The sequence below is a fragment of the Akebia trifoliata genome, chromosome 2, assembly GCF_017979445.1.
Source record: "Akebia trifoliata isolate Shusen 1 chromosome 2, ASM1797944v1, whole genome shotgun sequence".
In the NCBI taxonomy this organism is placed as follows: domain Eukaryota; kingdom Viridiplantae; phylum Streptophyta; class Magnoliopsida; order Ranunculales; family Lardizabalaceae; genus Akebia; species Akebia trifoliata.
Window position 1 is genome coordinate 6,972,359 of NC_141376.1, and position 13,143 is coordinate 6,985,501.

The 13,143-nt window shown below is 36.9% G+C and overlaps 1 long non-coding RNA gene and 1 other non-coding gene across 2 annotated transcripts; one reads left to right on the forward strand and one right to left on the reverse strand.

Annotated features, from left to right (window-relative positions):
• Nucleotides 1–356: 356 nt before the first annotated feature.
• Nucleotides 357–12,875, reverse strand: LOC147409194 (uncharacterized). The gene is made up of 2 exons (XR_015172942.1): nt 12,598–12,875; nt 357–699 (listed from the first exon to the last, which is right to left on the reverse strand). It is a non-coding gene; the product is annotated as an uncharacterized LOC147409194 (long non-coding RNA).
• TRNAR-UCU (transfer RNA arginine (anticodon UCU)) lies at nt 12,865–12,937 on the forward strand. Its single transcript has one exon. It is a non-coding gene; the product is annotated as a tRNA-Arg (tRNA).
• The last annotated feature ends 206 nt before the right edge of the window (nt 12,938–13,143 follow it).

A 13,143-nucleotide genomic window follows, 5' to 3' on the forward strand; every position in this document is an offset into this window, starting at 1 on the left:
TCATCACTGATCTTCAAGGTTGGGTTCTCAACATGAAAGGAAGAATCCAGCATATTTTTCTCTTGTGCCACGTGGCAGAAAGATATGCTAGAACTTGCCACATAGGAAAAAGGTTGTCAGGTGATAACTAATCTGGGTGACCAACTTTAACACTGTACACTACACATAACACATCCCTGACTATTTATAAAAGAAAGATTTCCAAACATAAACCTGTTTCAAGACTTACTAAAATAACAACTCTATCAAAATATTCTACAAAATCACTCCACCCAGAAACTCTTGCAACCCCACACACATGGAAATCTTGAATATATTCTCCTTTATTTTCCCAATCCACCTTTTGAAAATCTATCTAGAAATGGAAGTGTTTGTCACTTCAAAATTGGCCTTGGCCCATGTACAAACATCAAATTTGTAATTAGTTGTGACATCTCATCAAACACCGAAACTTCCTAGAGGTTTCAGACACCAAAGATGATCAATAACCTAATCAATAAAAGCTGCATGAATGATAGTTTTAGTTCCAATCCCACTTAAGATGTCACTCTGTTCATTTTTATTTCTTTTTGTTAATCAGATGTCAATATGCACATGTATGCATCCATGCTTACACGCCACTCTTAAAAGATATGTAGGCAAGTAGGTGACGGAGGGAATCCAAACCCGGTCTGCAGAATTGCCACACAAAAACTTCATCTGCTAAGTTAGAATAATTCCAGAATAAATATATCATTTAATATTGTTAAAATTTATCTAATAAAAGCAATTACTATTATTATTACTATGGTATTTCTTTCTCTGTCATGAACCTTCGAATCCATATTCCATAGTATTAAATTTTGACATATTTCCCCTACATATATTAAAATATTTCCATTTTCACAAGGTCCAACACAAAAAATTTAGCCAACAGTTTCATTATGTATATATTTCGTTGGAAATCACTATACATTTCACAAAAATTTTTGATGAATAGTGAAACTGGATTGAGATAATCAAATTTTAGGAATGAAATGCAATATTTAGGTGGAAATATTTTGAACCATGACCAGCGCCATCAAATCAATGACCGGGTTCAGGCCGAGCTTGATTGAGCCCTAACACGGCCCAAGAAAGGTAGGCACTATCTTAGACCAGCCCTATAACACTATCGGGCCTAAGTCAACTAAGTCATAAGTCGGTCTTAATGGGCTCAGGCCAATAAAAATGACAAAATATAAAATTCAATCTTTTATTGCTGTTGTAAAGATGTAAATCCAATATGAAATTGGTGTCTTATCTAAACAAAATGCATTTATTTTTTTTTTTTAAGTTTTTAGTGAGGGGTGTGCCTTGCTCCTTTACTAAGGCGTAGTCAGGCGTGTGCCTCACTTACACTGCCTTGCCTCACATGTATTAAGGCGCCTTCATTCTGCCCCAACTTGAGGTGCCTTGACTAGAGAAATGAATAATAAACTTTGACTAACATATTTATATAATTAAACATGTACAATAATCCATGTTCTAATTGGTTAGATATATAAGTAACTTATTCATACATATTTAAAAAATAAAATATATGGTTAAAATATATATATTTACCATGACATTATCATTCTCGTTTCCATGAAGCATATATTTGTTTTAGGAAACAGACTCTTTGATACTTATGCTAATGTGCAGCGAAACGCTACTAATCTTCATTTTCACATTTGAAATTATTTTTATTGTAGTTTGATGACTTATGAGTTCGTTTTCATGTTTATTTTATCATTTCCTACATTTTTAGTGAAAAATTCTCCAACATTTCCATTAATTCATACTATTTTTATCATTTCCTTGAATTGAATTGATCTCCACACAGGTCGAATATTTCCATTTTCAAGGAGTCCGAAATAGACATTGAAATCGAAGTTTAATAGCATGTTCTTATCTTAATATGGTATTATGCTTTTCTGAGATAAGATTGATCTTACTTTCAACATTTATTTTTTAAATAGTAAAAACATGGAAGGCTGGAAATATGAAACTATAGATGTCTTCATTAATTTAATTATGATGAGTTGGATTTGGGTATTAAAGTTTGGAATGTGAAGTGTGCTTTTTAGGGATCTTTCATAATTTTCTTTTTAATTGAAAATGTTACCATCTACTTATACATTTCATTATATATTCATTTAGAAAAAAAAAAAAGCATCCAGAGAAGTTTATGCCCCAACACTTTGGTCAGCGAAAAGCCATCAAACTTTAGAGTTTAAAACATTGAATAAAAAAGGATGACTAAAAAAGGGCAAACAAGAAACAAGGAGGCCGATAAAGCCTTACAAAGAGCAACAAAGAAAAGAAAACTACAGCATCAATGATTACATAAAGAGTGCCATCTAAATACAAAATCTTCAAAAGTAGTCCCCGCGAACTCAATTCTATTTTGACCAAAGGTATAAAAAACCCAAGATCTCCAAGAAACCTGGATGAAAGCTACTAATCTTATTATTGAACACTTTGTTATTTCTCTCGTTCCATACCCCCCAAGCATTAGCTAAGGGAAGCATAACCCACAGGATCAGTTTTTGGGTATGTAAAGCATCACTGGTCCACTCTACTAACAACAAGGAGAACTTACGAGGAATGACCCAATTAATATGGAAAAGATTAAGGAAAGTTGACCAAATATTATAAGAAAATGAGCAATGGATTAAAATATGATGAACAGATTCCTCATCTTTCAAGCAAAGGGGACAACAATTGGGAGTGATCCAACCCCATACAATCAAATTATCCAACGTAAGAATCCTACCAAGGGAAGCAAAAGAAAAAAACGAATATTTTAGAGGGAACTAACTTGGACCAAATGATGGAACCCAATAGGGATCGCTCTGCAAAGGGAGTGAGCCACTTATAGAAAGACCTGACAGAGAATCTCAAATACTTAGCCCTTGTCCATTCCCACTTATCCTATTTGTTGTCGTTGAGGTGAAATATATGCAAGAAATCAAGGAAAGATGTCACCTCAGTTAGCTCCCAATCATTAATGTTTCTCCTGAACCCCAAATCCCAAGTAGGACCGGACTCGTTGCAAATCAAACACTGCTAGATAGAGCGGTTCTTCTTAATAAAACAGGCGTACACAGACGGAAATTGAGTTGCCAGAGGCGATGTAACTCAGCAGCTGTCCTCCCAAAATCTAATTCTATCTCCCAAACCCGCTTTGAACCTAATCCCTTTCTTGAAATCCTCGCTCACTTTAAGAACCCCTTTCCAAATACTATACTCATACGAGTCTTTAGACACACCACTATACCAGCCTAACCTCCTCTACCCGTACTTGGCCGTAATAACCTTCCTCCACAAACTACCCATTTCCTCGCCGAATCTCCAAAGCCATGACCAAAAAGGATGATTTTCCCTTAGAAGCGCATGATCATTCAAATTAAGAGATCCTTGTTCCCAGCCACTAATTAGAAAATGTATCTCCTAGTTTGCAAGTAATTGTTCACTGGTTTGTCGAATTAGGGACCTATGCTCTGTGTTACAACTGTACAGCCAATTCCCAAGATTAGAACACATGGTTGCAAGGAATGAAGGGGAAGTTGAACATACACTGCAACAAGGTCCCCAAGACATTCACAAACACAGCCATCAAATCAGACTATTTTTTTTTCCTAGGAGTGGGGATGTGATAGGGAAATCTGGGAATCACAGTGGGGTACCATGCATCATATGATGTAAGTGATCACCCATAAAGCCAGGTCAAAAAGGCAACCAGAAAAAAACTTGGGGAATGAGTGTGGGGACATGATTGGGAGGGAGTGCAGAAATTGCTCGCTTTTTTAAAGCTCTTAGGCAAGGTGGGAAGGCTTAAATCCGTCATTGTCGGTTGGGGACCGTGGAAGATGGTGATAAATTGATGCCAAAATCACAAGGGACCTAGGAGAGAAGCTATACCAACAAAGAAACTAGTTTATATCAGGAGCTTGATTAAAAGAACTCTGACATCAGTATGAAAAAACTTTCAGTGGTGAACAATTTTGAGGATGTAATTCTAACCCAATCTTGCATATCGGAGAGGACATTTTTGCACTCCATTGGAATGATACATCCTTAACCTACTGTAGGATGAGATAAATTAGAGAAATTGTCGAATAGGAAGATGGGAACCATAACCAGTAAGTAATGGTGATGGAGGAGAGGAACAAATTGTTCTTGTGTTTTGGGTTACATGACGTTAGAGCTCCGACTTGCAAAATATTTGATAGATGGAATGGAAGAAGTATGCATTGCAACTCTATGTATCAGGAAAGGTTGCATCTTGACTCAAAACTCCAAGCTATCTCAACCAACAAAACAAGAAGATCATACAAAGAAAATGGCAACAAAAAAACTTTCCAACACAAGGAGAATAGCTAAAAGAACACAGGGGTAACCTCTGATGCTATAAGCAGGTGCAGTTTAAACTAGTAGATATTTCACTTGGGATATCAAAATACATGCCACGATATATAATTAAAAATGGTTCAAAATGCAAAGAGAAGTAAATAAGAGAGACCATACATCTCTAACAGACTTGAGAAGCACTTCAAGAAGAACCCTATCAATCTCTCATTTCTGCTTTTGCTAGCATCATTGTGAGTAAAGATACCAATTAAAACACTGCATGGCTAAGCTAGTACAAGTACACAACCAGTTCAGTAACATTCTCATTCTTACCATTAGTTCCGCCATATACATTAATTTTGTTTCTTGAACACATAAATCAAAAGAACTTCTACACTAGCCAAAACATAGGTTAAATATAGTTACAAGTTACAAAATTAGATTGGTTTCTTGACTGCTTCTCGTGTTCAGATTTGTCTCAAGAAGTCTTTTAATTAAATCACCAGTTTGGCCACCATCAAATTAGATCTGGTGCTCATCTTCTTGAGGAACTCTAACTTATACTTGGATACTGTTGAAGAAGAAATGAAGGTGTTCAACAGTATTCATCTTGTGGAGACCTACGCCAAGCATGATTGTTTTGCAGATGTGGGCTTGCAAGAACATTCCTATGCATGCTCTAGAACCTCAAAAGTTCAAGAAGGGTGTTTACATATAACAAGCTTGGCATTGGAAAAAAGTAAGGGGGGAGCAAGAAGAACTTGTTCGTTTGTCTGGATGTTCAAAACGAGATCAATTTTATGCCATATCATACAGTCTCTGTGAAGGTCAGGTAGACATTTGCATGCTGAATACCCCCCCCCCCCCCCCCCCCACACACACACACACACAAACTGATTTCAACACCAGTTTTTTGGATGTGTGGTGGGGGGTTGTTGATTATAATCCAGACTGATCAATCAGTAACAGTTCTTACTATCAATATGTCCTGAGCATTGCAGGGAGGAAGACCAGTCATGATAGTGCCTTGGCATGCTTTCTTATTTAGAATCAAGCAAACCATGTGTGTCCTCATCGGGGTGGGAGTGGGGGGGAATTCACCCTGCTAATCTACCACCCATGTCTCCTTGATATCTGTGTAAGATGACTAGAAAATCCAATTCCATCCTACTCTTCAGGCCAAGGTTAACCAGCACAAGGATCCTTTATTACTTTATCCCAGCCTGCATCTTTAGCCAAGATACCTAGAATTTTTCTATTCGCTTTACAACTCCTCTTGGCCGAGGTTATTATAAGGTTTACTTATCATCCCTTCACCTCAGCTCACTTTCTAAGCTGAGTTCATGTGAAGGTTTACTTATCATGTGAAGGTCTACTTGTAGTCCCTTCACCTCAACTCAATTTCTTAGACAAGATAACTAAGAATGCCATCTCATAGCTTCACTCCATTCATTATAAGCAAAAGATTTTATATATGAATAAAAGGTTGGCCGAGAAGACCAATCATGCCAATCAACTGCCATACAAACATTTCACTTCAGTCACAGCATTTGGCCAAGGTCTTTTTTATTTTCATTTCAACTTACGAAGGCCTTAACCAATTTCAAATTGAATCTTTCTAGATCAGACTTAATTAGTTCATGTGGAAAACACATCAGCCTACATATTCTTTTAAAGACCTCACCTACCTATGTATTTGGCTAATGACCCCCTCGTGGGCCAAGGTGTTGCTAATGTAGGTCTCTTCCAAGCTGAGTTATGACCTTGCCTATAATTAAAAAAAAAGATATAACCTCACCTTACTAATGGTGGAGTTGTGTGAACTCAATTTAAAGGACAACCTAAACAAATAAAAAAATAAAAATGAAAAAAGGAACAAAAAAATGAAAATAACCTTAACTGTCAGTGTCAATCTGACAATCATTCTATTCCATGGCCGAGCACAAATACCATGTGTCAGACCCGGCCAACTGGCTCCCCCGACATAACATGGATGAACACATGTGTTTCTCATGCCAAGTGAGTATTCCCTAGAGTTGCCACTAGTCCCCTTTTATTTTCTACAAAAGAACACTAAGAAAAGGCTGAAAGGATGGTGTTTCCAACCTGGGAGATAATAAGAACAACCGAATGTTAGGGTGGGCTAGTGATGCAAGATGGTGAGGGAAGAAGAGGACATTCCGCATTAACTAGGCACACCAACTATGGCACTACTTTTATTGGTCATGGAAAATAGGAGCCTTTGGTAGCTAAAAGCGTGGTGTCTAGGGCACCTAGGTTGGGACAAAAGGATGAGCAAGGCACACCAACAAATGTTAGGGTGCCTGGCTTTAAAGGGTTTTCCCCTTTTTTTGGATTGATTGGGATCCATTCCTCACTATGGTGTTTCCTGGCGGTCAACTAAAGATTCGGTTCAAAATTCAAAATGCGAATTCAACAAAGGAGATATAAAAGTTCAAGGAAAACAAAATATTCAACAGTATGAACAATGGATGGGAAAAAACTCCCACTTACTATTTCTAGGGTCTTCCATTCCAACATAAACAACTCTATAGACTTGCAAGAGTTTCTCCAATGATGTAGTAACCTTCAAAAATCATGATGCCCTTCCAAAAACCCAATGAAGAGCACACACACCTTTCAAGAACCCAAGAGAGAGCACACGCACTACCACAGACACACAGGTCCTAGGATTGAAGTTTAGCCAATCTAGGGCTCCATTTCAAAAAGCATAGAGTAACGCCACCCAAAGTAAGTAGTCACACATTAAAAGAAACAACAACAATAAAATTAACCACAAGAAATTAATAATATCTGCTCAATTCCATCAAGTTTTTCATACTTCTATTACGAATAAATAAAAGAAATGGTAGGTTTGCCCATTTGGGCATGGTCTTCTTAACCTTCTTGTCCATGTATATGGTTTTTTGTTGTTGTTATGAATAGATATTTTCTTATCAACAAAAAATTGTTGGCATTGCTCAAATAGAACTCAAAAAGAAAATAACATGTTAGAGCATCTAATTTCCTAAAGAAGACAATTTAAAAGAAGATAACATTCTAAATTTTTTTTTTTCTTTTGATAACCAAAATTTTATTGAAAGAGTACTAGAAGTCCTCAGAAAGCAACAAATCACAAGCAAACAAAAACAAAAGAAAGCAACAACAAAAAAAAAAGGAAAACACCCCCTACCCCCTCCCATATTCACCCACTACAGATCAACTCCCATCTAAACAAGAAATCTTCAAATCGGAGACCCCTAAACTCTTGAAACTGCTTACACAAATAAAACAGTAAGCCCACAATACCAAAGATAACATCCTAAAGCGAATGCTCCTTCCCTTAAAAGATCCGCCCGTTTCTTTCTTTCCACAAGCCCCAACAGATGGCAGGAGGAATAAAATTCCAGAGAATCCTCCCTATACCTACTAGGTCTATGGACTTCCAACAATCAAGCAACAAAAGAACGGAGTGAGGGGTGCACCAAGAGAGAATGAATAAAGATAGAAAGAGACACCAAATCTGATGGGCTACCCCACAATGAACAAGGAGATGGTTAATAGACTCACCGTTTGACTTACAAAGACAAAATTCTAAAGAAATTAACTTGCTAAATAAGATGCCTAGATAATTTAGATAAGGCTTTGATGATTATATGATGAGAGAAGATAAGGAACATAGCTTGCCAAGGAAGATTAGCTACTTTACCTGATAGACAAGAAAAGACTAAAGAGTTAAGGGCCTCATGCATATAGGTCTGCAAGCTTATTATGGGCAGGCATAGGCCCATGATTTTTAATTTTGAGCAAAGTCGAGCTGACTTAGGATCATTGTTTTAAGCCTCAGTCGAGACCGAGTGGACTCAATCAAGCTATCTTGGACACACTAGGAGCCAGATCATAATCCAAGTTGTCGTAAAAAATCACATTGGATCATCATTCACTCAGCCCGACTCGGTTTCAATTGTGTCTGACTTGATATCTTTTCTTTGTTTCTTGTTCTTTCCATTGCTTTGTCCCGCCATGACCCATGCTTCTATCATTCGGATTGCCCATGTCAAATCAGTATTGGCCTCGGGCAATCCACAACCTTTTTAGGAAGTTGAAGTACAGGGCACACAATTACAACTGAAGTAGAAAAGAAAAAAATAGAAAAATGATGAACACCAAAATTTAACGTGAAAAAAATCTCCTGAAATTGGAGTAAAAACCACAGGCAAACTGTAGAAGGATTTTACTATTGCAAAAGAATTACAATAATTTCTCTCTAAAATAAGGAAATCACAATTGACAATACTCTCTCTTTAACAAAGATGGGATACAACATAAGGATGAGATAATCTTTGAAGAAGAGGAGGCATGTATATAAAAGGAGGAAGGTGGTTCTAATTCTTATCCAGCCGTCATATTTGACTTATACAGCCGTCAAATTTGACTTATCCAATCGTCATATTTCACTTTTCTTAACCGCCTTCAACTAACAAAAATGACTTTATTATCTAACAATCCTCCACTTAAAGTCATTTTTGTAATTCTTCTATCCTTTATACTTGTCATTTCCATGCCACTTATGTTTTTACTAAGCCAATAAAGGATCGACATCAACTAAACTTATCATTGTTGATCGGTTTTGTTAACATATCAGTTAGGTCGTCTTTAGTATGGATTTTATATATATCCACACTTCCTTCTTCCTCCTTCTCACAAACGAAGTGATACTGAACTCGTATGTGCTTTGTCTTTGAATGAAATGCTGGATTCTTTGTCATATGCAAAGCGCTCTGACTATCACAAAATAGAGCAATCTTCTCTTGTTTGTGTCCAAGCTCTTCCAGTAGCATTTGCAACCATATTGCCTCTTTGCTAGCTTGTGTAGCTGCGACATATTTTGCCTCCGTCGTAGAAGTAACCTCGATAAACTGCAATTTTGAAACCAGCTTACAGCTCCTCCAGCAAGAGTAAATACATAACATGAGGTGGACTTGCTTGTCAAGATCACCTGCATAATCTGAATTAACATAGCCTCTGACAGTAAAGTCTGATTCTCCATAACATAATGTAACATTTGAGGTACCCTTGACATATCTTAGGATCCTCTTTACAACACTCCAATGCTCTTTACCAGGATTCGTCATGTATCGACTAACCGTTCCCACTGTTTGTGCAATGTCTGGTCTTGTGCAAACCATAGCAAACATTAAGCTTCCCACTGCTGATGCGTACGATACTAAAGACATTTCCATCCTCTCTACTTCGTTGCTAGGACTCATCTTTGAGGATAACTTGAAATTAATAGGAAGAGGGGTAGAAATTAACTTACAATCTTGCATATTGAAGCATCGCAAGATTTTTTTCAGATAGTTTTTTTGAGAAAACCATACCTTCCTATTATTTCTGTCTCAGTAAATTTGCATCCCTAGAATCTTGTTAGTTGTTCCCAAGTCCTTCATTGCAAATTCCCTAACCAATTGTACCTTTAAGTCTATAATACGATATTTGTTGGGGCCTGCTACCAATATGTCGTCAACATACAACAACAGAATAATGAACTCACTATCACCAAATCTCTGGTAGTAAGCACAAGGATCTGGTCTAAGTCTGTTGTATCCAAGACTCATGATGAAGGAATCAAATCTCTTATACCAACATCTCGACGCCTGTTTGAGATCGTATAGAGATTTGTTCAACCTACAAACCAAGTTCTCTTTTCCTTTTTCTAAAAATCCTCCTGGTTGGAACATGTAAATCTCATCTTCAAATTCTCCATGAAGAAATGCAGTTTTCACATCCAACTGCTCTAAGTATAAGTCAAATGTAGCACACATCGCCAGGACTACTCGAACTGTTGTAAGTTGAACAGGAGAGAATATTTCGTTAAAGTCTATGCTTTCTCTCTGAGTGAATCCTTTCACCACCAATGTAGCACGATACCACTCCACTTGGTCATTGCCATCTCGTTTGATTTTGTAAACCCATTTGTTCCAAATGGCCTTCCTTCCTTGTGGTAGTGGAACCAGATCCTATGTCTTGTTTTTATGAAGAGTTTCAATTTCTTCTTGCATTGTTGTCATCCACAAAGAAGCTTATTGGCTTGTTGTAGCCTCATGGAAAGTTGGCAGCTCTCCATCCTCTGTTAGTAGGCAATATGCGATATTTCCCTCTATGATGTACTTTGAGTGTCAAGCTGGTTCTCTTCTCTCCCGAGTTGACCGTCGAACTTATAGAGTTGCAAACTCAACTTGCTCTTGTTTTTCGTGCTCTGGTGCTATTTCAGAAGAATCTGAAACTTCTTGTTCTTGTCTTTCTTCAACTTGAACTATAGTAGTCTCTGATTTTTCTTTTGAAGTGTTATCATTTTCTTTTCCTTGTACCTTATCTTCTATAAATATCACATCTCTACTGATTATCACCTTGCAGGCAGTGGGATCCTATTGGCGGTACCTCTTAACTCCATCAGCATACCCCTAAGAAAATGCATTTTCTGGATTTTGGATTTAATTTTGATGTTTCTTAGGCATTGTACATAACGTACACAGGACGTCCGAATGTATGTAAGCGAGAATAATCAGCTGGTTTATCAGTCCACATCTCCATTGGAATCTTCAGATCAATTACGGTTGATGGTGACCGATTGATCACAGAATAGGCGGTTTTGACTGCTTCTGCCCGAAATGACTTGGCCATCTCTGCAATTCTCAACATCGCTCTTGTCCGTTCTAACAAGGTTTTGTTCATCCACTCTACTACTCCATTTTGCCGTGGAGTGTATGCCACTGTGAACTGCCTTTTGATACCTTCTTATTGACAGAAGTTAACAAATTCATCACTGGTATATTCTCTTCCATTGTCCGTCCTTAAACACTTGATTTTCTTTTCAGATTCAAGCTTCACTCGCGCTTTGAACATTTTGAAAGCTGGAAATATGTCTGCCTTCCTCTTGATTGGATACACCCAACATCTCCTAGAGTAATTATCAATAAAAGACACATAATATCTTGCACCTCCTAGAGACAGAACTGGTGCTTGGCAATGGATAGCTTTACTTCTAGCATTAGAACTGCTAAATTTTAATCTGTGCTGCTTACTAGTAACACAGTGCTCACTAAAGGGTAATAAAACTTTTTTGAGCCCTGGAAAAAGCTTTTGTTCAGCAAGAATCTTCAAACCTCGTTCCAACATGTGGCCAAGTTTACGGTGCCACATCATCGTAAATTCTTCTGCTGAATTTGTCAATGCAAAAGATGCTTCTCCTTCTTGCTGTGTTTTTCCTTTAAGCATGTACAAATTCGCAGCTATCTTTCCGCTTTCATCACCACCAGCACGTCTTTGACTATTTTCATGATCCCATTTTGAACATGAGTTTTGCACTCACCATTATCTAATGGTATGGAAATGACAAGTAAAAAGGATAGAAGAATTACAAAAGTGACTTTAAATGGAAGATTGTCAGATAATAAAGTCACTTTTGTTGGCTGAAGGCGATTAAGAAAAGTCAAATATGACGACTGGATAAGTCAAATATGATGACTGAATAAGTCAAATTTGACAACTAGATAAATCAAATATGACGACTGGATAAGAATTAGAACCACATTCCTCCCTCTATATATACATGCCTCATCTTCTTTAAAGATAATCCCATCCTTGTATTGTATCGTATCTCATCTTTATTAAAGAGATAATGTATTTTCGCCTATTATAAGAAAGAGAATATTGTCAATTGTGCTCTTCTTATTTTAGTAAAATCCTTCTACAATTTGCCCGAGATTTTTACTCCAATTTTAGGAGTTTTTTTTCACGTTAAATTTTGATATTCATCATTTTTTTCTTTTTTACTTCAGTTGTAATTGTGTCCCGTACCACAACTTCCCTACAAACCTAAGACCGAGACTTAAAAGAATGTTTGGGCTTTAAAAGCAAATTCATAAACAGTTAGGATTGTTTATAAAATTAGTTAAATTTGTTATTAAAGAAATCTAAATAAATAGCAAAAAAATTTTTTTTTTAGGATACTTCATGAAATGAAAAGCAATTCAACAAAATAGGGAAATATTAACCAAACTAATATAGAATGATTTAGAAAATTTGGAATCCGATGGCAAAGGCAGTTGAAGTGTCAATTAAATTACAAATATCACAATGAGTTACTCTTAGTGATTTGTTAATATGATGTAAAACAAATGAAACAAACACATTCATTTAGTAATTAAATAATTATAAACAAGACGGAAAGAAAGAAACCTTGTTCCAGAAGAAGAAGAAGAAGTCGAGTTTGGAAACTGAGAAAGCTTCGGGTCTCACTTAATTAAGGGCGTGGGATGGATAAGTGAAGGATCGATAGGAGAGCTGGTCTTCGCTAGATTGCAGATCAAAACAATTGATACGAGCGTCTACAGAAGAAGAAACGATTATCAGCTTCGTCATTACTAATAAGTAAAGCTGAAGATTGTAAATCAAAGACAGGTAGGATTATTAATTATTATAAAAAATTCGCTTCTCTTTCAACGAGCGCCCGTGGCCTAATGGATAAGGCGTCTGACTTCTAATCAGGCGATTGTGGGTTCGAGTCCCACCGGGCGTGGCTTGCTATACAATTTTTTAGTTTTAATCCTGACGGAAGGACTCCTTTTTAAATTGTCCCTAAGTTTTGGGCTTTACTTTCTTAATGGTCCGTGGACCTCATCTCCCACATTTCTCGCGAATGCCCAAACTGTTCTAAGTCATCATTTTCAACTCAAAAATTTAGATTTTTGACATCTCAATCAAAATTTTGAAACTCCATTTTAT